At 43.6% G+C, this 26,632-nt stretch overlaps 1 protein-coding gene across 2 annotated transcripts in view; it reads right to left on the bottom strand.

Annotated features, from left to right (window-relative positions):
* LOC136863303 (cationic amino acid transporter 2) overlaps positions 1–26,419 on the bottom strand; it is a 282,617-nt gene extending 256,198 nt beyond the window's left edge. Inside the window, exon 1 of one of the 2 annotated variants that reach the window (XM_067139685.2) lies at positions 26,330–26,419. The gene's annotated coding sequence lies outside the window, so the exon portion shown is untranslated. The remainder of the gene's footprint in view (positions 1–26,329) is intronic. The other variant, XM_068225906.1, reaches the window with a different exon arrangement.
* Between the last annotated feature and the right edge of the window lie 213 nt (positions 26,420–26,632).

The raw sequence follows: 26,632 nt of genomic DNA, 5'->3' as shown, positions 1-26,632 counted from the left end.
CATATAGGTGCACGAATCACAGGTACTGTAGGACCCACATCCCGATTCACACACTGTCCCTACTAATCACAAACCTATTGCGTACCTAGCATAGTGGTACTACGCGCAAGTAAATGCGAACCATGGTGTTCCCTGCGTGATGGTACTAATTACAAGTAGTCTCATGGTTCTAATTTGATCATCCCTTGGTCGCCCCTTTTAGTTGCCTCTTACGACAGGCAGGGGCTACCGTAGGTGTATTATTCGTCTGCGTCCCACACCCACAGGGGGGTGTTATGGAGAAAGAGAATGTTGCAATGATGGGACAGAGTGAGGCCAAGTGGAGAGGAAAGGGAGTGAAGAGGATAAGTAGAGGATACATCCTATGCTGGAGGGAGGAGGTGAGGCAAAGAACGGATTTGGAGTGATTATTAACAAAATACTGGATGAAAATGTGGATAGGGTAGACTACGTTAGTGATATAACAATCAGGGTACGGCTGAGGACGGAAGGAATAAAAGATTTCATCCAAGTTTATGCACCCCAAACTGGAAACAGTGAGGAAAATGTAGAGGAATTCTTGGAATCACTCGAGGAAGTAATCACCGATGTGGAAGTGATAGTCATGGGAGACCTCAATGCGCAGGTAGGAAATTACAGAATTGGTAAAAAAGTGATTGGTCCATTTGAATATGGGGAAAGAAACAGCGAAGGAGATAAGTTGATTGATTTTTGTGAGAGAAATTCAAGGATTGCGGGTACACTTGGTTTAGAAAGAAGAATAGTAGAAAGATCGCTAACCCCTAAAATAAAAGTAGTGTTTTAAGATTTTTGAGAGCTCATTTTAATAGCGAAAAATACTTCCTGGATACGCTCTTAAGTCTTTGTTTTAGGTACTAGTGTTATTAACTCTAACAAAAAGAATTATGGCTCAAAGAAACATTTCCATGAAAATTACACAAAGTCGTGACAGAAATTTGAATTTTTAAATGTGATTTCTTGGTATTTGCATCGTTACTAATGAATTGAGTGTATTTTGCCTGAACTGACGTTAGTACGCGAGAAAATTTTGTAATCTTGACACAAATAGTTTGTTAGTGTTTCTTCCTCAGCTGCTGGAATTCTGTAGCTGTAGCTCTAGAGTATTCCTTCATTGATTCACCAATTCATTCATTCATTCATTCATGTATTCAGGGCTCTCTCCCAGTTGGTGGTTATCCGTGACTGGAAGAGGGACTCTATTCATACAACCACTTATCCATACACATTAGAATGATCTCACCTTATCTGCTGGGGTTCCGTAGATATAGGCTCAGGGCAGTCATTCATCCAGTAACAAGGACTCTCTCCCTACTTGGTGGTTATTAGTGACTAGGAGGGAGACTTTTTATCACATAGTCATTCAGTTAATTCACAATGTCTATTGTAAGCTAAGGAGAAATCAGCTGTTTGGACTCTTAACAAAACAAATACTCGCGGCAATTTAATGATAAGGGTAAGATGCATGCTGTCCTAAACAATTAAACACTTAATGTCTAGGACAAAATAAATGTTTTTAAAAAACTACAATTTCGAGATTAGATGGAAATAGTAATTAGCTGTAAGTGTCATTTTTAAGGCAGTAGTAGATAAATTTAATTGTAATAAGGAAATAATTAATATATCAGAACAATATTTGTAATAAATGATAATTCTCTCGTCACTTTCAGGTGATCCGGAACTAGGTAATAGGAGAATTCTATTCTTTAAAAAAGTTTCTTAGATACGAACCTACAAACCGAGCCTTAAAGAACATGCAGGTTTCACGTCCAGGTGGCCTTAAGGTTTGTATCCTTACCTTGAACTGCGATTATTTTTCCAAAGTTCTCATTTCCTTTACAAAAAAACACACACACACACACACACACACACAAGAAGTGAGGATAAGCAGCAGTCCTGCTTTTCACTCCTTTCTGATGAGGTTTTCTCTATTTCTCTGTTCTTATCAAGGCAGGGGGAGTGACAGCCAAGTAGTATCATCACTGGCATTTCACAAAGGCGGTCGTAATTCGAATCCTGGCCAATGCATGCTGGATTCTTGAAATGAAAGGTCACGTAATTGTTCGGATTTCACGTTCATCTGGAGGTTCCGTAGCCATGGTCACGATATCAACAGCCATCTAACATATCTACAAGCTAGCTTCCTGGCTTCTACTTACCAACGTGGTTTGAAACGTACAGAATAATAATAATAATAATAATAATAATAATAATAATAATAATAATAATAATAATAATAATAATAATAATAATAATAATAATGAACAGTTTGGACGAAAAAGATATGGGAAAAAATCAAAATTGGTATTTCCGTACTAAAAGACAGCCCAAACTTTCGGGCACATGGTAGTAACCCTCTCACACTTTTCCTTCTTTTGTTGGTATGCAATGCCATTTTCAATAGTCCTGCAGATACACTTAAATCACGTTCACCTCCGTAGTGTAACGGTTAGCACTCGCAGCTGCCATCCTCGATGGCCCGTGTTTGATTCCCAGTACTGCCATTAATTTAAGACTGCCAGGAGGGCTGATATCTGGCTAGAAAGATACACGCAGCTCACCTCTATTGGGGGTGTAGCTGAAAAGCGCTGCACCACCTCTGGAAAAGGACATGAGCAGGTACCCGCAGCTTCGCTCGCGTGGATTTCGTAATGTGATAAAAGTAATCGTTCCTCGGTACTGTACTAAGACATTATCCGAAAATCCCTACAGTATTAAAACTCACAGAAAATCTGAATTTCACTTACCCTAGAAACTCTTTGTAAACAACGTTTGTGGTATTGCCTATTGGGGCAACTATGACCATGTAACAGAACTGTACAACTGAGAAACAGTCTTCTCTCAAGTAAAAACGAACCAAAAACACGAGTTTCTTCATTTTTAAATGAGATTCCAAATACCTATTTCTAAGTCTGTAACATTTTCAGTTTTTGAGATATAAGTATCCTCTTGAATAGAATTGAACTCCTCCTTTAAATATTTTCACTCAACCCCTCCCCCCCCCACCCCCAACCTAGTCGATTTTCCAAAAACAAAAAAAGACGTGTTTATTTTTAAAGGAGATTCCAAATACCAATTTACACGTCTATAACACCTTTAGCCTTTATATGTAGGCTATACAAGTATCCTAATACAAATAATTCAACTAATTTTTTTTCAATTTTTCACTTCCCCTTAACCGGATTTTTCGATGATGCCTAACATCTAGGTCATCGGCCCCTAATGGTACGAAATGAGAAGCAATGAAATGACAAATTAAAAGTCCAAAAACATCCACTGACCACAATTCAAAACGTGAGGACGAAGAATGAATGGTTCAGTGGAAGGGAACAACAGTGCCTCACATGTTACTGACCAAGGGACTGCTGCTATAGCACAATACTGAATCGATTATACTTGTAGTCGAAAGGGGTCCAAAATCTAAGTCAGCGGCCCCTCACAATGGTACTTATTGCTAGGAAAACAGAACTATAGTATTTTTCATGTTGCGGTTCTAATCAAGAGTAGCGTAAACTCGCGGTATTCCACACATTACGGTACTACTCACAGGTAATGAAATTCGCTCATGTATTACATTTTTTTTGCTAGGGGCTTTACGTCGCACCGACACAGATAGGTCTTATGGCGACGATGGGATAGGAAAGGCGTAGGAGTTGGAAGGAAGCGGCCGTGGCCTTAATTAAGGTACAGCCTCAGCATTTGCCTGGTGTGAAAATGGGAAACCACGGAAAACCATCTTCAGGGCTGCCGATAGTGGGATTCGAACCTACTATCTCCCGGATGCAAGCTCACAGCCGCGCGCCTCTACGCGCACGGCCAACTCGCCCGGTTCATGTATTACAGACCTACGCTGCTTCGCACATTGCGGCGCCATTTGCAGGCAACACAAACCTATGGTGTTCATCACGTAAGTGTATTAACCACAGAGACTCGTACTAAACCATGGTGATCCTCATAGTGGATACTAATCATAGGCAAGCCATAACCATGGATTCCCTCATCCCATGGTGTCGTTCATATAGTGCTACTGGTCACAGGTAGGCCCTACTGTAAAAGCCGTCGCACGCTCGTTTGCTACTAATCACAAACCTATTTGGTACCCAACATAGTGGTACTACGCGCAAGTAAAAGCGACCCATGGTGTTCCCCGCGTGGTGGTACTAATCACAAGTAGGTTCATGGTTCTAATTTTATCATCCCTTGGTCGCCCCTTTTAGTCGCCTCTTACGACAGGCAGGGGATACCGTGAGTGAATTCTTCGTCTGCGTCCCCCACCCACAGGGGGTCGGGTTTTTCAAAAACAAAAGACGTGCTTCTTTCACCCTCCCCCCTTTAAGTGAATTTTCCGAAAACAAAAATGTACGTGTTTCTTCATTTATAAACCAAATATCAATTATCACAACTGTAACATCTTCAGTTTGTGAGACATATGTGTCCTCATAAGGGATTCAACTCCTTTTCAAACCCCCCCACCCAAAAGTTGATTCCCCCCCCCCCCAAAAAAAAATGCGTGTTTCATTATTTTTAAGAGAGATTCCAAATACCAATTTTCACTGCTGTAACAACCTTAGTTTCTATTACATATAAGTATCCTTCTGCAAAAAATTAATTTTTCAATTCTTTCACCTCTCTGAATTGGATTTTTCGACATCAAAGGAATGCGTGTTTCTTTACTTTTAAAGGATATACCAATTTTCACGTCTGTAACATCATTTTATGAGAGATCAGTATCATAATAAATTCAACAACCCGTTTTTCAGTCCTTCCCCCGCCCCCACGAGTGGTTTTTCCGAAAACAAAAATATCGTGTTTATTTTTAAAGATGATTCAAAATGCCAATTTTTACGTCCGTAAATTTTTAAGTTTCTGAGATTTAGATATATTCATTTAAACAAATCACCCCCTTTTCACCCCCTTAGCGACGAAATATCAAAAAATCCTCCCTTAGTGAGCACTTACACTAATATGAATGTATCCCCAAAATTTCTTTCTTTATGTCCAGTAGTTTTGGCTCGGCGATGTTGAGTCAGTCAGTCAGTCAGTCAGTCAGGACATGTTATTTTATATACATATATATAAATCACACCTTCATGTACCTTCAACTTGGCCCGCAGTGGTATAAGTCGGGGATTTAGCGGCCGCCACAGCCGCAGGCACCTCCGTAGCGGACTCCGCCGCCTCCACCTCTACAAGATCTCGGGAGAGGGCTCCGCCGCATTGACTGTGCTGGCTAAGAGCGCAAGCCTAACCTCACATCCGCTAACTTGGAGGGGCTTAACCTAACTTTTAACGCGTAAGAGAGCTAGCCTCACCTCATGGAGGGGCCTAACCTCAGTTTTACAGCCGGATGCCCTTCCTGACGCCTAAGCGAGCTTAACCTTACATCCGCTATCTTGGAGGGGTTTAACCTAACATTTTACGTGCAAGACAGCAAACCTAACCTCATAGAAGGACCTAACCTCAGTTTTACGGCCGGATGCCCTTCCCGACGGCAATTGCACAAGATGGCGGCTATACACGGCTCCTTATGAGACGCCTTAAGGGTGCTTGCACAAGATGGCTGCTATACATAAACTCTTATGAGACGCCTTAAGGGTGCTTGCACAAGATGGCTGCTATACATAAACTCTTATGAGACGCCTTAAGGGTGCTTGCGCAAGATGGTTGCCGCAGGATGGCTGCTATATATAGACTTATGAGACGCCCTAGGGATGCTTGCGCAAGATGGCGTCTATACATAGCTTCTTATGAGATGGCCTAGGGATGCTCGCACAAGATGGCTGCTATACATAGGCTCTTATGAGACTCCCTAGGGATGCTTGCGCAAGACGGCAGCTATTTAATTCTACAAGATGGCGGCTATACATAGCTTCTTATGAGACAACTTAAGGGCGTTATCGCAAGATGGCTGCTATACATAGGCTCTTATGACACGCCCTAAGGATGCTTGCGTAAGATGGCGGCTATCTAATTCTACAAGATGGCGGCTATACATAGCTTCTTATGAGACGGCTTAAGGGAGCTTGCACAAGATGGCTGCTATACATAGGCTATTATGAGACGTCCTAGGGACGCCTGCACAAGATGGCGGCTATCTAATTCTACAAGATGGCGGCTATACACAGCTTTTTATGAGACGGCCTAGGGGTGCTCGCACAAGATGACTGCTATATATAGGCTCTCATGAGACTCCCTAGGGATGCTTGAGAAAGCGGCTATACACAGGCTCTTATGAAGAAAGCTAGCATAGAGGCTACTACGCAAGATGGCAGCTGCTGTTATGAAGATCGTTATGCATGCGGTGGAGGGCAATTTGAAATTCCACGTGCTCTTCAAAGCTACGTCTTTTTGACAGCGGCCATCTTCAATCAACAAAGCATCGTGCTGCCATCTTTAGCTACTACCTTTGAAATTTGGTAACGGGCAATTTGAAAAATTGCACGTGCTTTTTTTACAGCGGCCATCTTTAATCAACAGAGCATCATGCTGCCATCTTTAGTTACTAACTTTGAAATGTTGTGGCGGATAATTTGAAAAAATTCTACGTGGTTTTGACAGCTGTCAGCCGCCATCTTTAAACAACAACGCATCATGCTGCTATCTATACGGCTACATGTGGTAGAGGGTAATTTGAAAAATTCCACGTGCTTTTTTGACAACTCCCATCTTTAATCAACAGAGCATCGTGTTGCTATCTTTACAGCACTAAACCTCATACCTTTGAAATGTTGAGGCGGGTAACTTGACAAATTCTATGTGCTTTTTTTGACAGCTGTCAGCGGCCATTTTTAAACAATGGTGGCTATACATAGGCTGTTAAGGCTCCCTCCTCCCCATCCTCCTATGTCAAGGCATAGCTTTATATCTCTATCGAACAAGTTTAAACCTGCATCGCGAAGGCAAGAGTGTGCACGTGTTGCAACGATAACATCATTGTGCATGTTTAGACTTGCAGATCACAAAAGAAGTGGTTGAAACGTAACAAGACTAGAATCGAACACTGTACTCGATGTCGTTAACTTCAACATGTATTCAGAACATGTCAGGGCATACCTTTGTTCTAAGAAGATGGATTCGAACAGAAAAAAAATAATAAGACTAGAATTCTGAACAGCTTGTGCAAGATAGCGGCTGTTATAACGCCCTCCTCCTCTTCCTGCCCGGTTAAGGCATAGCTTTATATCTCTATCGAACAAACAACGCGATTTTATGCATAAGGCAGTGCACATACTGCGTAGCCAACTCGCCCGGTAAACGATAATATGAATACAACAAAAGTACTACTTTAAATGATTTGCCTTCTATAATTTGTCGTGTGCGAAAATAAAAAAGTACAGAACAAACCATACTGCGTAGCCAACTCGCTCCTTAAACGATAATATGAATATATCAAACGTACAACTTCGAATGATTTGCCTTGTCTTGTGCGAAAATCAAACGAAGTATAGAATTAAAACCCATACTGCGTAGCCAACTCGCTCGGTGAATGATAATCTGATTTAGTTACAATAGAAGAAAACAGATTCAAACCCTGTTCTCTTATCGCAAACACGGAAAGTGAAATTAAACAGAACTCTAGTGCTATAAGAAATACACTGCTTACATTTAAGTCCCTAGCAGTTGAACAAGTTACCGCATAAACATGCAACATGAAGTATCGGTTCGGAAACATGGTATTTTAATCTGTTGGCATGGGTTACAAGCATGTAGCTTGTGCAGGCGAGGGCTACTATGCAAGATGATTGTAAAATGCTGAACCGAAAAAATAATCGTGCTACGCACATGATATGGAATGGAACTCAGGGGTTACGTCTTATCAGAAGGGCAAATGGATGAAAGGACTCCTCTTCCACCTCCTCCTCTTGACCGCGTCCTCCTCCTCCTAGGGCTAAAGGGCAAAAGGGATCCTCCACCGCCTCACCACGCCTCCTCCTCCTCCTCCTAGGAGGAGTTAGCTGAAGTTGATACATTTTTAACAGCAGCAACACCCTCATCGATTGTTATCAGCAAGAACGCTTCTACTTTATTAAGTGTAGCAAATTAATCTCTATCGGTAAATGGTTTTGTGTTGAGAACCGAAGAAATTCATGCCACACATAACAGGGAATCGAACCCAGGGGTCACGTCTTATCAGAATACCTAATAAGGAAGAAAATCCCCGACCTATTAGTGGTGCAATGAGTTGCGTTTTTTAAAACAGAAATCAGTATCTGCTTGATAGTTTTTAGTGTTTGGAACACTAAACTTTTCAAGATGACAGCAGTGAGGTTAGCGATGTTCTGTTGTTGGATTTTAAATTCCGCGCTACGACATGCATAAGGTGGCAGCCTTGAGGTTTAGCACCGTGAAGATGGCAGCAGTGAGGTTAGCGATGCTCTATTGTCCTTAAAAGTGAGATTAGGGTCCGTCAAGATGACAGCTATCAAAAGACCACGCGACTTTGTTTACAAACAAGAACACGTGGTCGTGATGTCACGGTCACGTGGTATGCTGCGTCAGCACGCGAAGTTCAAAATCCACACTCACGTGGTTAGAACTCGTCAAAAGCACGAGGATTTTAAATTCTATGCTCTACGTCGTTAAGAGCAGCATTAAGAATAGCCATGTTTAAAAATCTTGTGAACATAGCAGCGGTAAGAATAGTGATGTTTAAAAGCGTGTACATATTACCTATCGATAATGCATGCATCGACTATCGTAATAAACTTATTCCGCTAGAGTTAGTAGCAATCGCATATGTGTGTGTGTGTGTGTGTGTGTGTGTGCGCGCGCGCGCGTGCGTGCGTGCGTGCGTGCGTGCTGCTATCTTAGCATGACCTATGTGCACTAAATTAACGACACAGGCGCGAAAATTAAAATCACCGTACTTCTTGACGAGTTCTAACCACGTGGGCGTGGATTTTAAACTTCGCGAGCTGACTTAGCATACCACGTGATCGTGACGCCACGACCACTTGCACTTGTTTGCAAACAAAGCCACATGCTTTTGTGACAGCTCTCATCTTGACGGACCCTAACCTCACTTTTACGGATAATAGAGCATCGCTAACCTCACTGCTGCCAACTTCACGGTGCTAAACCTCAAGAATGCCACCTTATGCATGCCGTAGCACGGAATTTAAAACCGAACAACAGGACATCGCTAACACCACTGCTGTCATCTTGAAAAGTTCAGTGTTCCAAATACTAAAAACTATCAAGCAGATACTGATTTCTGTTTTAAAAAACGCAACTCATTGCACCACTAATAGGTCGGGGATTTTATTCCTTATTAGGTATTCTGATAAGAGGTGACCCCTGGGTTCGATTCCCTGTTACGTGTGGCATGAATTTCTTCGGTTCTGAACACAAAACCATTTACCGATAGAGATTAATTTGCTACACTTAATAAAGTAGAAGCGTTCTTGCTGATAACAATCGATGAGGGTGTTGCTGCTGTTAAAAATGTATCAACTTCAGCTAACTCCTCCTAGGAGGAGGAGGAGGAGGCGTGGTGAGGCGGTGGAGGATCCCTTTTGCCCTTTAGCCCTAGGAGGAGGAGGACGCGGTCAAGAGGAGGAGGTGGAAGAGGAGTCCTTTCATCCATTTGCCCTTCTGATAAGACGTAACCCCTGGGTTCCGTTCCCTAGCATGTGCGTAGCACGATTATTTTTTCGGTTCAGCATTTTACAATCATCTTGCATAGTAGCCCTCGCCTGCACAAGCTACATGCTTGTAACCCATGCCCACAGATTAAAATGATATGTTTCCGAACCGATACTTCATGTTACATGTTTATGCGGTAACTTGTTCAACTGCTAGGGGCTTAAATGTAACCAATGTATTTCTTATAGCACTTGGCGTTCTGTTTAATTTCACTTTCCGTGTTTGCGATAAGAGAACAGGGTTTGAATCTATGTTTTTTCTATTGTAACTAAATCAGATTATCATTCACCGAGCGAGTTGGCTACGCAGTATGGGTTTTTGTTCTATACTTTGTTTGATTTTCGCACAAGACAAGGCAAATCATTCGAAGTTGTACGTTTGATATATTCATATTATCGTTTAAGGAGCGAGTTGGCTACGCAGTATGGTTTTGTTCTGTACTTTTTGATTTTCGCACACGACAAATGATAGAAGGCAAATCATTTAAAGTAGTACTTTTGTTGTATTCAATTTATCGTTTACCGAGCGAGTTGGCTACGCAGTATGTGCACTACCATTATGCATATGATCGCGTTGTATGTTCGATAGAGATATAATGCTATGCCTTAACCGAGCGGGAAGAGGAGGAGGGCGTTATAACAGCCGCTATCTTGCACAAGCTGTTCAGAATTCTAGTCTTATTTTTTTCTCTGTTCGAATCCATCTCCTTAGAACAAAGGTATCCCCTGACATGTTCTGAATACATGTTGAAGTTAACGACATCGAGTACAGTGTTCGATTCTAGTCTTGTTATGTTTCAACCACTTCTTTTGTGATCTGCAAGTCTAAACATGCACAATGATGTTATCGTTGTAACACGTGCACACTCTTGCCTTCGCGATGCAGGTTTAAACTTGTTCGATAGAGATATAAAGCTATGCCTTGACATAGGAGGATGAGGAGTAGGACGCTTTAACAGCCTACGTATAGCCTCCATTGTTTAAATATGGCGGCTGACAGCTGTCAAAACCACGTAGAATTCTTTTCCAGGTTACCCGCCACCACATTTCAGAGGTAGTAGCTAAAGATGGCAGCATGATGCTCTGTTGATTAAAGATGGCAGCTGTCAAAAAACACGTGGAATTTCAAATTGCCCTCCACCGCATGCATAAGGATCTTCATAACAGCAGCTGCCATCTTGCGCAGTAGCCTCTAAGCTTGCTTTCTTCATCAGAGCCTGTGTATAGCAGCCATCTTGTGCGAGCACCCCTAGGCCGTCTCATCAGGAGCTGTGTATATCAGCCACCTTATAGAATTAGATAGCCGCCATCTTGTGCAAGCCCCCACAAGCCGTCTCATAAGAAGCTATGTATAGCTGCCATCTTGTAGAATTAGATAGCCGCCATCTTGCGCAAGCATCCCTAGGGTGTCTCATAAGAGCCTATGTATAGCAGCCATCTTGTGCAAGCGCCCTTAAGCCGTCTCATAAGAAGCTATGTATAGTCGCCATATTGTAGAATTAGATAGCCGCCATCTTGGGCAAGCATCCCTAGGGCGTCACATAAGAGCCTATGTATAGCAGCCATCTTGTGTGAGCACGCTTACGCCGTCTCATAAGAAGGTACGTATAGTCGCCATCTTGCGGCCGCTATCTTGCGCAAGCATCCCTAAGGAGTCTCATAAGGGCCTATGTGTAGCAGCCATCATGTGCAAGCGCCCTTGACCGTCTCCTAAGAGCAGCCGCCATCTTGCGCAAGCACCCTTAAGCCGTCTCATAAGGAGCTGTGTATAGCCCCATCTTTAGAATTAGATAGCCGCCATCTTGTGCAAGCGTCACTAGAGAGTCTCAGAAGAGTATGTATAGCAGCCATCTTGCGGCCACCATCTTGCACAAGCACCCTCAAGGCGTCTCCTAAGGAGCCGTGTATAGCCCCCATCTTGTGCAATTGGCGTTGGGAAGGGCATCCGGCGGTAAAACTGAGGTTAGGCCCTTCCACGAGGTTAGGCTTTCTGTCCTGCGCGTAAAAAGTTAGGTTAATCCCCTCCAAGATAGCGGATGTGAGGTTAGGCTCGCGCTCTTAGCCAGCGCAGTCAATGTGGCGGATCCCTCTCCCGAGAGCGTGTGCAGGTGGAGGCGGCGGAAGCCTCTGCGGAGCGGCCTGCGGCGTTGGCGGCCGCCGAATCCCTGACTTATACTACTGCCCGCCCACAACTTTTGCAGTTTCTCAGAAGTGCCGTTTTCTGCAGTTCAAATTGCTCCATACAAATTAGTTTAAATTGATTAGCTTCTATCTTTACATAAACGTGCATGTATACATTATGTGGTTCACAGTTTGCATTATCCTTCTTAACTCCTGAAAACTTCCAGAAAATGCTTGGGTTAACGCATGGAAAAGGACTGCTTCAATGATTCAATGCCACTTATTCACCAAAATATTGTTAAATTAATTAACGGCAAGCATAATTCTATACCACCATTTATTGGTTTCATTTTCCTAACCAAGACTGAAACCAGAAAAGAAAAAATTGGTGCTCTTTGAACATTTTGAAATAAAGAAATAATCACTATTTCAAGACCAAATGCTCCATTTGAATCAAATATTGAATTTTCTAAATTTAGACCGTGTTGACCGTCTCACCAAATTTGATGTAAATCAAGCTAACATTAACAAAGATAGAATATTTAGAGGGGTCAGTAACGTTGTAACTGAGCGAGTGGCTGCGTGGATTGGATCACAATATTGTCAACTAACATTCGGGAGATAATGGGTTCAAACCCCACTGTCAGCAGCCCTGAAAATGGTTTTCCGTGGTTTCCCATTTTCATACCAGGCAAATGCTGAGGCTGTACCTTAGTTAAGGCCACTGTCGCATCCTTTCCACTCCTAGTCCTTTCCTATCCCATCGTCGCCATAAGAACTATCTGTGTCGGTGTCATGTAAACAGCTTGTAGAAAAAGGACATACAAACTTCCTTCACCTTCCAACGATTTATTGTTATTTTTACGCCCCACTACTTTTGGCGGTTTTCGGAGACGCCGGGGTGCCGAAATTTTGTACCGCAGGAGATTTGACGTGCCAGTACATCTGCTGACACTAGGCTGACGTATTTGAGCACCTTCAAATACCATATGGCCTGCAGCTATTGAGGTTTCGCATGATCCCTGCGACGGCTCCCTCACTTTTATTACTATTTATTTATTTATTTATTTATTTATTTATTTATTTATTTATTTCAAGGAGTCTCCGTGGCTCAGGTGGCAGCGCGCCGGCCTGTCACCACTGGGTTCCGTGGTTCAAATCCCGGTCACTCCATGTGAGATTTGTGTTGGACAAAGCGGAGGCGGGACAGCTTTTTCTGCGGGTACTCCGGTTTTCCCTGCCATCTTTCATTCCATCAATACTCTCCGTTACCATTTCATTTCATCTGTCAGTTATTTATCATTGCCCCAGGGGAGTGCGACAAGCTTCGGCAGCCGGCACAGTTCCTATCCTCGCCGCTAGATGGGGAATGACTGGAAACAGGCTGTGGATTTTCATTTATTTATCTCAATTCGCTTTACGTCACACCGACACAGATAATAGGTCTTACGGCGACGATGGAATAGGGAAGGGCTAGGAGTGGGAAGGAAGCGGCCGTGGCCTTAAGGTACAGCCTCAGCATTTGCCTGGAGTGAACATGGAAAACCACGGAAAATCATCTTCAGGACTACCGACAGTGGGGTTCGAACTCACTATCTCCAGAATGCAATATTACTTTGAATTCTCGACTGTGTTCATTACTCCCATGTCAATAGTTCCTCGATTGACTAAACACGAGGCTAAGTAACCCTTAGCCCATGATTAAAATCCATGGACTCGACCAAAATTGAACGTGGGGCTTCTAGGTGAAAAGGGAGGTACGGATGAGAAGTTCAGCCGGTAAAGCGCTTGTCTCCTGTGCTCATGTTAGCGGGTTTGATCCGGCTCAGTCCGGTGGTATTCGAAGGTGTTTAAATACGCCAGCCTCGCGTCGGTAGATCTACCGGCAAAGAAACAATTCTTGCTGGGCAAAAGTCCGGCACCTCGGCGTATTCTAAAACCGTAATTAAGTAGTTAGTGGGGCGTAAAACCAAAAACAATATTAAATGGCATCGTGGTCTCAAGAGCAAAAAAAAGAAAACCAGTTATAATAGCCTACTTGGCAGTCATGTGAACTAAGCGATTAAGAACCAATACTGCTATCTCATTTAAAGACACATCAAGTAGGGTATACCACTGACAGAGCTGCTCAATAATTTTAAAACGAAAACATTATTAGGCCTAATAATAATAATAATAATAATAATAATAATAATAATAATGCCGGTCTGAGTGGCTCAGACGTTTGAGGCGCTAGTCTTTTGACCCCAACTTGGCAGGTTCTATCCTGGCTCAGCCCGGTGGTATTTGAAGGCGCTCAAATACGTCAGCCTCGTGTCGGTAAATTTACTGGCACGTGAAAGAACTCCTGCGGGACTGACTTCCGGCACATCGGGGTCTCCGAAAACCGTAAAAGTAGTTAGTGGGACATAAAGCCATTATTATTATTATTATTATTATTATTATTCATTTTCCATAAATCGATACAATTCAGGGATAGTGAACGAAGAAAACTATCCCCACTTACAACCATAGATTGGAATAAGAATACTGTAGGAGTATCTCAACGAAGTAATTCAGATTTAAGAAGTATTTAGTTCTTGATTTTGTTAAAGAAAATTAGGAAAGGGAAACCAACCTTGGGGAAATAATTTGGATGCTTCTTGCTTAGTTGAAAAGAATTAAAGTATTTAAATACAATGATGTTTTCATTTTAGCGTAAGAAAATCTGATATTTGAGAACTAGAATGGGGAAAAGATCAGTGATATATTGCATTATACTTGAAGAAAAACTTTTTTTTTTTTGCTAGTTGCTTTACGTCGCACCGACACAGATAGGTCTTATGGCGACGATGGGACAGGAAAGGGCCAGGAGTGGGAAGGAAGCGGCCGTGGCCTTAAGGTACAGCCCCAGCATTTGCCTGGTGTGAAAATGGGAAACCACGGAAAACCATTTTCAGGGCTGCCGACAGTGGGATTCGAACCTACTATCTCCCGAATACTGGATACTGGCCGCACTTAAGCGACTTCAGCTATTGAGATCGGTGAAGAAAAACTAATGTCACAGCTTCTCGAATAAGGAATTAAGGAAGATATAACGGGAGAAACTGAAAACATAAGGTCTTTCTCTTCTTTAGTAAAAACTACCCCCCCCCCCCTCCTCCCCCTTCCGGTCCATAATTTAATACGAGTCTTCCAAGGACAGAGAAGGTCAGAGAGCTGCAAATACGAGGGCGCCTCCTGATCCTCTCCCATAAGTCAAGATCATGATTACCGAGAGATTCAATGGTTCGTTCCTGACGAGACTCCCAATCCCCAACCACAACGTCCGGGCGTGCTCGATGGGATTGACACTCTGAGTGTGCAGTTTGTACGGGATTAACAGTAGACTTCTCGCCGGCTGGGTAGAGGTCTCGGACGATTGGCAGTACAGGGACAGTGCGCCATATTCCTCTCAGCCACTCCAACAGCCGATTGTGTCACGGCAAGGTTAGGGACAAAGAAAGCGAAAAAAATATGAATGAAAGATAAACACACTGAATCTCATAATTAGCATCTCTATTAGACCCTTACATATTTATTACTTGACCAAACAGGAGAATTATGGTACTAGCAGACACATGTAACAACATCAAAATTCTCAATTAGGTTAAAAGCATGTTTACATAGACTGCATGAGCATATAACCGATTCTACACAAACTACACACTGTATATACACCGGACATTTTTTTTTTGTTGTTTTGTTTTGTTTTGTTGTTTGTTTACAGCAGATGACAGCGCTAACTCACAAGTTATTCGATGCCAAATAACGATGAATAGAAATAAGACACTCGGGCATGTGGCTTTCTTATCATGAGATTGTGAGGTGATTAAATATGATTCATATCCGTTGAAATCAATCCGCCTTTTCCTTTCATTGTACAAACGTTTCCGGTATTAAATTTCTTCGGTATGCAGGGTAATTCAGCTAAGTTGTCCATCTCAAATAACTCGTGAACAGCTAAAGATATTGATATTAGCTTTCAGTAACAGTACCAAGGGTCTCATAATTTGACTTAAAAGTATTTTTGCATGGCGTCATTATCTTCTAACGTAACGGTACCAACTTTGCTTTTTTTTTTTTTCTTTTCTATGGAACTACACTGCTTTCTACACCTAGCCTTAAATCTATAAACATTACAAATTCAGCACCATGATTATTTTTGAAAACCGAGAAGTACTTTTTGAGAAAATGTAATTTATTCAAACGTGCTTCATTTGCCAGCTGGGGTCTGCCCTGTTCGATTCGTGCTGCGGATGTAACATAAGCTAGCTCCTGACATACATAATACCGGGTGAGTTGGCCGCGATTTTAGGGGCGCGCAGCCGTGAGCTTGCATCCGGGAGATAGTGAGTTCGAACCCCACTGTCGGCAACCCTGAAGATGGTTTTCCGTCGTTTCCCATATTCACACCAGGCAAATGCTGGGACTGTACCTTTTAAGGTCACGGCCGCATCCTTTCCATTCCTAGCCCTTTCCTATCTCATCGTCGCCATAAGACCTATCTGTGTCGGTGTGACGTAAAGCAGCTTGTAGAAAAAGACATACAAAATTCCTTCATCTTCTAACAATTTGTTATTAGTTTTACGCTCCGCTACTTTTAACGGTTTTCGGAGACGCCGGGGTGCCGAAATTTTGTACCGCAGGAGATTTGATGTGCCAGTACATCTACCGACACGAGGCTGACGTATTTGAGCACCTTCAAATACCATAGAACTGAGCCAGGATCGAACATGCCAAGCTGGAGTCAGAAGGGCAGCGCCTCAACCGTCTGGGCCACTCAGCCTGGCTCCTTCACCTTCTGACGGCTAGATATTCGCTTTGCTGAGCCCGAAAATTCACAACGATAAAATGTATGATTTGAACACCTTTAATATCGCCGCAAATGAAAAACGTATATGCGACGGGTTCTATAGGACAACACTGTTATCCTGATGTGAAATTAAACCATAGAGGACCGAACGAGCGAGCTTCGCGGTGTGGGCCGCGTAGCTGTTAGCTTGTGTTCGGGACATGGTAAGTTCGAACCACACTCATCGATAGCCCTGGAGATCGTTTTCCGTGGTTTGTCATTTTCATACCATTTTCACTTTAAGCCCATGACCGCTGCCTTCCCAGTCCTAGCACTTTCCTATCCAACTGTCGTCGAAAACCCACCTGAGTTGGTGCGAACACTAGGAAAAAAAAGAGAATCATACAGTACGCGAAACTTTTAGCGATACTTCGGCTCCCTAGTGCTGATTCGGTAGACCTCGATTACCTTCGAGATTCGTATTAACAACCTCTGACACAAAAAATATGAATCGAATATGCAATGCCGTGAGACATCTGGTGGTATAATTGTAACCCTTTAAATACTGTTGTTATTTACACTGTAAAGTCAAAAACTGGGCAGGTTGGCCGTGCGGTTAGGGGCGTGCAGCTGTGAGCCCGCATCTGGTAGATAGTGGGTTCGAACCCCACTGTCGGCAGCCCTGAAGATTGTTTTCCGTGGTTTCCCATTTTCACACCAGGCAAGTGCTGGGGCTGTACCTTAATTAAGGCCACGGACGCTTCCTTTTCATTCCTAGGTCTTTCCTGTCCCATCGTCGCCATAAGACCTATCTGTGTCGGTGCGACGTAAAGCAAATAGCAAAGTCAAAATATAGGTTAAGCTTGAACATGAGTGAGGAAAATCATAAAAGTACCGGTACATCACAGGAACAATCTAAACTTCCTACACGGAAAGGGCGGTTTAGAAAATTCATATCGATCGATCATACTATCGATTCAATTCAGATTTAATTTCCATACAGTTGACAGCATTACCGGAATCGGGGTAGCTCCCTCCTTACTTCTCACCCCCGTAAAACGCAGTATCACCAAAAGTTTCGCGGACTATATACACGTTGGCCTTCAGGAAGGACATCCCTGTAAAACTGTGCCAAATCGACATGCGTGGCACGGATCGCAACACATCCCCACCAAGCTGTGGGAAAAGTGGCAGAAAAATAGGGGAAACATTAATAAACACACGGAAAGTTATTTTCTTGCTAGTGGCTTGAAGTCGCACGGACACAGATAGGTCTTATGGCGACGATGGGCTAGGAAAAGCCTAGGAGTTGGAACGAAGCAGCCGTGGCCTTAATTAAGGTACAGCCCCAGTATTTGCCTCGAGTGAAAATGGGAAACCACGGAAAACCATCTTCAGGGCTGCCGACAGTGGGATTCGAGCTCACTATCTCCCGGATGCAAGCTCACAGCCGGGCGCCTCTAACCGCACGGTCAACACGCCCGGTTAAACGGAAAGTGAGGACTAGTATGAATGATAGGAATTAACATTACAATGAATGATTGAAAGTATGGGGGTAGTTGTAGTGAGTTATTTGGAGAAGAAGTACTAGTACAACTGGGATATCACCCTTTCTTAACACAAATTAGAAGGGGAAAATGGAAGTGGTTCGATTCTTCGAAGAAGGAACAAAAAGAAAACGGCTACGAAACCCGTGAAAATTAAAGACTCCGTGGGCTTCACAAACCTAATACCGTCGGGATCAGAAAAACAACAAGGGAGACTAAGCGACGTCTGGTAGGAAAGGAAACCCATCGAATGTCTGTTTTTCCTTTACCTGCTACCTACGGCGATATTAAAGGTGTTCAATCGGACATGAAAAGGTATTCATGGGTTCAGTATAGCGAATGCCAAGCTGTCAGATGAAGGTGAAAACATTCTGTATTTCAGCAGCTAACTCATGTTTCATACATAGCGCTAATCGAACAGCGCAGTACCCGGCTTCAAAATGAAGCACGTTTGAATACATTACGTTTTCTCGAGAAGTGCCGTTCTTGCCAGATTTTCAAAATAATCGCGGCGCTGAATTAGTAATATTTGTGAGATTAAGTCTAGGTATAGAAAACTGCGTATTCTTTTTTTTACGTCGCACCGACACAGATAGGTCTTACGATGACGAAGGAATAGGAAACGGCTAGGAGTGGGAGGGAAGCGGCTGTGGCCTTAAGGTACAGCCCCTGCAGTTGCCTGGTATAAAAATGGGAAACCACGGAAAATCTTCAGGGCTGCCGACAGTGGGGTTCAAACCCACTATCTCCCGAATGCAAGCTCACAGCTGCGCACCCCTAACAGCTCGGCTAACTCGCTCGGTAGTTCTATTTGAGAAAGCTAAGTTAGTGCCATATCTCAGTAGATACTGACACACTGGAAAAGTTCCGCAAGTCCAAATATGACCCCTCGATAGCAATACTGGAAGTGAAAACAGAATGTCGTTGTCTTGAACATTACACGAGTTATTTGAGGTAGACATCTTAGCTGAATAACCCTGTATACAGCGTAATTCAGTGAGACAGGCCACTTCAACGTACGGCGACCGCATTTTGCTCCTACATGTGTTTAGTTATTGGGCATTATTCTCTTATCTGTCCAAACCTTCTGTTACACTCTTTCTCTGAAAAGGTGTTTTTTTTTTTTTTGTTTTTTGTTTTTTACAAGCTGCTTTACGTCGCACCGACACAAGTTTTATGGCGACGAATGGACAGGAAAGGGCTAGGAGCGGGAAGGAAGCATCTGTGGCCTTGATTAAGAAACAGCCACAGCATTTGCCTGGTGTAAAAATGGGAACCACGGAAAACGATCTTCAGAGCTGCCGACAGTAGGGTTCAAACCCACTATCTCCCGAATACTGGATCCGGCCGCACTTAAGCGACTGCAACTATCGAGCTCGGTCTGTACAACAGTACTGGAGTGTTTGTAATAGACACTGATGCGTGGAATTAAAGTGAAATTTAAGATAAAAGTGTTGTATGAAATGTTTTGAATCTCAACCTGCTGGAGGTAGCAAATTTTCCCAGAAGTATTAAGTGAGTGACCAATGTCATTAACTACTTGCATGCACATACCATTTTACGTTACGTAGTCAATGTTAAATAGATACATTTGACAAAATTCCCCACATTATCTTATCTCTTCCACATTAGTATATATGAGGAGTGTCTGTTTAAAGGGTGCTATTTCCACTTTAATAAATACAATGTACCTCGTTATGAGTGCGTTCAAAAAATCATGACAGTCAAGTACCAGAACTGCAGAAATTTCGTTCTTCACTTCAGATACCAAACACCTTTTTATTTCAGCCGACTTGCCTTGTAACTTAAGAATATCAATACAGTTAGAAAACAATTCAATTTATAATACACCGGGCGAGTTGGCCGTGCGCGTAGAGGCGCGCGGCTGTGAGCTTGCATCCGGGAGATAGTAGGTTCGAATCCCGCTATCGGCAGCCCTGAAAATGGTTTTCCATGGTTTCCCATTTTCACACCAGGCAAATGCTGGGGCTGTACCTTAATTAAGGCCACGGCCGCTTCCTTCCTACTCCTAGGCCTTTCCTATCCCATCGTCGCCATAAGACCTATCTGTATCGGCGCGACGTAAAGCCCCTAGCAAAAAAAAAATTATAATACAAACCGAAACGTAAGCTCATTTACAAATGATAATGTTGTCTCTTTGAAACATTTAATTCGAGTTAATCAATAATTAGTTAAGCCACAGAGCTCTAAACTAACTGAACTATTTAAACATTCTTCACAGTGCCTGTAATTCTGCTTAAAGCTCTTAATTAGATAACCCAACAAACAATACAGAGAATTCTTTTCACTGGGGGTCAATCATCGTCTCGTTTTGCTGAAATGTTGATTTATTTCAGGTGTGGGCAATTTCTGCTGACACTAATTGTTTACCACAATACCTTTGTGGTAGATCTTTTATCAGACCTGTTGCTACAGCTGAACGTACAACAACCCGGCATTTTTACCTACTCTGCGAACTGCGACCTTTAAAACAACCAATTTATAATACAGTACTAGGGAGGAATATGGTGAACTGATCGCAACTCCTGGCGCGACCTGTCACAAATGGAACAGACTTGGCCGCACTGTATCAATACAGTTACTGTAATTGACAACCTACACTCTTCCAACATCTACGTATACTGCTCCAAGTCCATCCTGGATGGGATTTGGACTTATCCACCTCCAAAAGGTCAAGATGATCCACTCCATGTCATGGCGACATTTTCCTAAGAGTAATCCATGTTATTGGGCCTCGACATCGACTTCCTTCCTTCCTTCCTTCCTTGTCTGACAAAAAACATTTTCATTGCTCCTGATAGACTCACGGAATTCATGGGTAATTGGGAGGAAGAGTGAGGCGTAAGGCCACGCATAATTCTCTATGCTCCAGCGTAAGTTCTTCCTTTCTGACGGGCCTGCGATAATGGAAACCAGCAGCATGGAGAAGTTGACGGACAGTCATCGGACACACATGCAAACTGGGATTTCTTGCACTCGATGCAGCCTATTGCTAACTTCTGCAATTACGCTCTCCTGCTCCCTAGTGGTCTTCCCAGCCGTTGGCGTGTCTTGAGACCTTCCATGCCTGCTGCTGAAATCTCCTAGCCCATAGCCTCGCATCTTCTGAGTGGCCAACTGCTTCGGAAATCTTAAGTGATTGGGCGGCCGCATTCCCACATACCTACAACGTGGCTCCTGGTTGTCTCGGGTGTATTGGACATGGCGAAAGGAGGTTCGGAAATGTATCACTAATTTTTCTTACTGTATACCGGACAAGTTGGCCGTGCGGTTAGGGACACGCAGCTGTGAGCTTTCATCTGGGATATAGTGGGTTCGAACCACACTGTCGGCAGCCCTGAAGATTGTTTTCTGTGCTTTCCCTTTTTCACACCAGGCAAATACCACCTTCAAGACTGCCGACGGTGAGATTCACAAGTTGCTTTACGTCGCACCGACACGGATAGGTCTTATGGCGACGATGGGATAGGAGTGGGAAGGAAGGGTCCGTGGCCTTAACGTACATCCCCAGCATTTGCCTGGTGTGAAAATAGAAAAACCACACGGTGAGATTCGAACCCACCATCTCCCAAATGCACGCTCACCGTTTAATATCAATAGAAAGTCAATTTTTGATTGATAAAAAGGTCATGAAGAAGAATAAGATGATCTGTCTGGCTGAGTGGCTCAGATGGTTGAGGCGCTGGCCTCCTGACCCCATCTTTGTAGGTTCGATCCTGGCTCAATCCGGTGGTATTTGCAGGTGCTGAAATACGTCAGCCTCGTGCCGGTAGATTTATTGGCACGTAAAATAACTCCTGTGGGATTAAATTCAAGCACCTTGGCGTTTCCGAAAACTGAAAAAGTAGTTAGTGAGACGTAAAGCCAACATTATTATTATTATTATTATTATTTCTTAATCTGTTTGCCCTCCAGGGTTGGCTTTTCCCTCAGACTGGGCGAGGGATCCCACCTCTACCGCCTCAAGGGCAGTGTCCTGGAGCGTGAGATTTTCTATCAGCGGGATACAACTGGGTAGGAGGACCAGTACCTCGCTCAGGCGGCCTCATCTGCTATGCTGAACAGGGTCCTTGTAGGGAGATGGGATGATTGGAAGGGATGGACGAGGAAGAGGGAAGGAAGCAGCCGTGGCCTTAAGTTAGGTAACATCCCGGCATTTGCCTGGAGGAGAAGTGAGAAGCCACATAGAATCACTTCGAGGATGGCTGAGGTGGGAATCTAACGCTCTACTCAGTTGACCTCCGAATGACCTCAGTTGACACCGTTCCAGCCCTCGTACCACTTTTCAAATTTCGTGGCAGAGCCGGGAATCGAACCCGAGCCGGAGGTGGCAGCTAATCACGCTAATCACCACACCACAGAGGCGGACATTATTATTATTATTATTATTATTATTATTATTATTATTATTATTATTATTATTATTATCAATTTGTAGAGATGAGTTAGTTACGTACCAATGAGGTTTCAAGTTTTTCCTCTTACTTACGCATAATACGAAACAGATCAGATGAGTAGCTCCTCGAAGGGAGTTACGCCAACGGTGACTAAAGCATTCGTAAATTTATGATCTGTGTGGCCTGCGCATTCCTCATCACCCCGGATTCTTATTTGCTCGGCCGTACAAGTTTAGTACTCGTGAGCTACTCGAGCGACTATTGGCAGAAGTACGTAAACACTTCTCCAGCTAGGTCACTGGGCTGACAGATTTGGACTTTTGTGTTTAGTGAATGGTACCAAAGCGATGACTTGGACGAGTAATGTGAATGTAAGAGAGATCCAATAGGCTGCACCTCATCACAGGAGGTTGGTTTGAAATGTTACCTTAATAGTTATTACTATCCGGAACATGGGCCGGCCCCATGGTGCAGCGGTAGCGGCGTGCCTGCCTCTTACCCGGAGGCCCCGGGTTCGATTCCCGGCCAGGTCAGGGACTTTCACCCTGACGGTGAGATAGTGGCCCCGGTCTAGAGAACCAAGAATAACGGCCGAGATGATTCGTCGTGCTGACCACACGACACCTCGTAATCTGCAGGTCTTCGGGCTGAGCAGCGTTCGTTTCACAGGCCACAGTCCTTCAGGGCTGCAGTGCCATTGGGGGGGGGGGGGGGGGAGATCCGGAACATTGAGTCATGGACGAGTACCACTAGCATGCTTGATAGGATTGTAAACAGAGTGAAATATTTCATAACTAAACTCTTTGCTTTAATGTGCACACCCTTATTCTTATTTCCAATCCACCTTTTCGTAAATAAGCGAGTTAACTCACCCAACATGGATTGGATAAGTAAGATTTTAATTCCGGCGCTGAGAGCGGCTATTATTGCGCAACAACGTTTTATACTTATTACAGAAAACTATTTAAATAGTAGCCTACCTTTCTCCAAGTACCGGTTAATATGATGATTATGATAGCTGTATTAAGGGGCCTAACATCTAGGTCTTTCGGCCCCAAAGAATATCGTTCAGTCACAGATTAAGACACGACAAATAATTACGATTTCTGAGGGCTCTGTGTGATCCCCGCGTGTAGTGCAAAGGTAAGAAAGCAAACTAACTACTTTTACGTGACTGATGTTATTGTGATCTTAGCCATGTGATCTGGAGTTATATGTGGAATACGAACCACAGGTCGTGATTTCCATTTTAAAGTTCTATATTTATGGCAGTGACCGAATTCGAACCACGACCGCATTAATACACCACTCAGGTATCACGCACCCGTCAGACAGATTCTGTGTGCACATACCCATAGGTGATTTACTACCTTCACCAAATCAGTAAAATAAGCAATAATTCTTTTTCTTTCCGGCTACCTGGCTGAATGGTCAGCGTAGTGGCCTTTGGCTCAGAGAAGCCTGGGTTCGATTCCTAGTCGAGTCGGGGTTTAGCTGTGTAAAGTTAATTCATCTAGATCGGGGGCTGGATGGATGTGATCGTCTTAACATAAATCTTCATTTACATACAACACACCACACTATAAACCACCACAGAAAGATGCAATAGAGAATATATCCCTCTACATAGGGTTGGCACCAGGAAAGGCACCCAGCCATAAAATTGAGCAAAATTCACACGAAGTACCGACCTCAGATAATTGGGAAAAGGCCAGGAAGAAAAAAAACAGTAATATTTTCTTTTGTAACTCCCAACTATATAGTTTGGTTTAAATAAACCGTAATCTTTCCTCTAACTCCGACTGTAGCTTGGTATGGTTTAGCGAAAAGGACACGGTGACGAGAAAGAGCGAAAGTGCACCGCTGTTTACTGGAAGGAGAAATCTGTTTACCACCGCCTTTTCTCTAGCTAATGATTCCATACAAATGATGATGATGCTTGTTGTTTAAAGGGGCCTAACATCTAGGTCATTGCCTAATGGTACGAAATGAAACGAAATGTGATAATTTAAAAGTCCGAAATCATCCGCTGACCAGAGTTCAAAACGTGATGAAGAATGAATGGGTCAATATGAATTTAAAACAATGCCCCACATTCCCAAAAACTATCGTAAAACAATAGGATTACTGACCAAGGGACTGCTTCTAACGCACAACCCTGAATCGATGATGCTTGTCTAAAGGGGTCCAAAATCCAGGTCATCGGCCCCTCATAATGCTACTTATCGCTAGTAAAGTAGAACCATGGTATTTGCCATGTTGCGCTACTAATCAAGAGTAGCGTAGACTCGCGGTATTCCACACATTATGGTACTATTCACAGATAATGTAATACGCGCACGTAACGCAGACCTATGGTGTTTCTCACACTGCGGCGCCATTTAGAGGCAACGCAAACCTCTGGTGTTCCTCACATACGTGTACAAATCACAGGGACTTGTACTAACCCGTGGTGTCCCTCACATAATGGGTACTAATCAGAGGCAACGCCCAGACCCGTGGTGTTTTTTAATGATATTTGTTCGTGGCGTCGACCTCTTGTAGATCTTTCGCCACTACTTTCACTATATGTTAGGAACCTGCGTGTAAGTGGAATTGCGGAAGTGTAGAGTGTCGAATGTGAGGAAAGGAAAGCATTTACAATTCAAAAACCCTGACCCGGCCGGGAATCGAACCCGGGGCCGCCGGGTGACAGCCAGACGCGTTGCCCCCTACACCGCGGGGCCGGACACCCGTGGTGTTTCTCACATAACAGTACTAATTACAGGCAACTTAAGCCCGTGGTGTTCCGCATGTAGTGGTACTAATCACGATACTGTAAATCCCATTCTGATTCACACTCTGCTGCTACTAATCACAAACCTATTCTGTACGTAACATATTGGTACTACTCGCAAGTAAAGGCGACCCATGGTGTTCCCCGCGTGATGGTACTAATTACAAGTGGTCTCATCATCCCTAGGTCACCCCTTACGACAGGCGGGGGATACCGTGGGTGTATTCTTCGTCTGCGTCCCCCACCCACACGGGTTGTGTGTTTGGTCCGCGAGAGGCTATTTTATTTCGCTCGAGTCCGCCGACAAGCTGGATAACCCACCCCCCCCCCCCCTACTACCTGCCCCTTGGACACGCCGCGTGAGCGTATCACCTCTCCCCCTGCTACGCCAGCGTAGTAGGTTCGCGGATTTCATACAAATCGTGATCACTGATTATATTCGCAAATCTAACGGCATAATAACGATAGTTTCGTGTTACTGCTGGAGAAATTACAAAAGTCCTCGTCATCTTAAAAGGTACATGAACATACATATTTTACGATATCAAGTCAGTCATTATTTACTTAGCAACATTAACATAAAATCATCATAAATTTAGCACTCACTTCCCCTTCAAGCAGTTGACTCCTCCAATTGTCATGAAGTTAAAATCTGCCCTGAGTTTTGGGGATTCAACTATGTCTACAGCAGTCAGTATCATTTATAATACTCCAGATAAAACTGAATTAGTTTTGACATAAAATTTACTGTTGTATTTCTTATGCAGCAAACATGACAAACGAATGACTATTACATTCTTTTCCATCTACAAATCAAATGATACCAACTCTCAGGAAATATGCCCAGAGATACGGTAATTAACGAATTTTACTAATCCTTCTGGAAGGACGTTAGGATAAGAACAGTGTCGATATCGAGCAGGCGCAAGTATCGTGATCTGGACACATTCAGGTAATTAGGCAAATCAAGACAAAAGTGCAGCCAGACTCACCTGTCAAACTTCGGACTGGATTCGCGAGAAGACGTTCTGCACACGTGCACTCCACCAAGAAACCACAGCGGAATGAAGCTTGCAACTAGAGAGGCCGTGTCCCTCTATTCGCAACCTCTCACCCCCACCACTTTTCTTCCCCCACTTGGTGGTCAGGTGCCCTGAACACGGGCGCTTGATTCGCTATTACCACGTTCAACAACTGGAGTTGTGGGTTCTTCTTTGCAGGTGGGGAGGAGGAGAGAATCCACCATTTATTTAGTACAGCCATGCCAACTGACTGTTGAGTGTCCGTCGTTGGCG

The sequence above is a fragment of the Anabrus simplex genome, chromosome 2, assembly GCF_040414725.1.
Source record: "Anabrus simplex isolate iqAnaSimp1 chromosome 2, ASM4041472v1, whole genome shotgun sequence".
Classification (NCBI taxonomy): Eukaryota; Metazoa; Arthropoda; class Insecta; order Orthoptera; family Tettigoniidae; genus Anabrus; species Anabrus simplex.
This window is presented reverse-complemented; position numbering and strand designations above follow the sequence as displayed.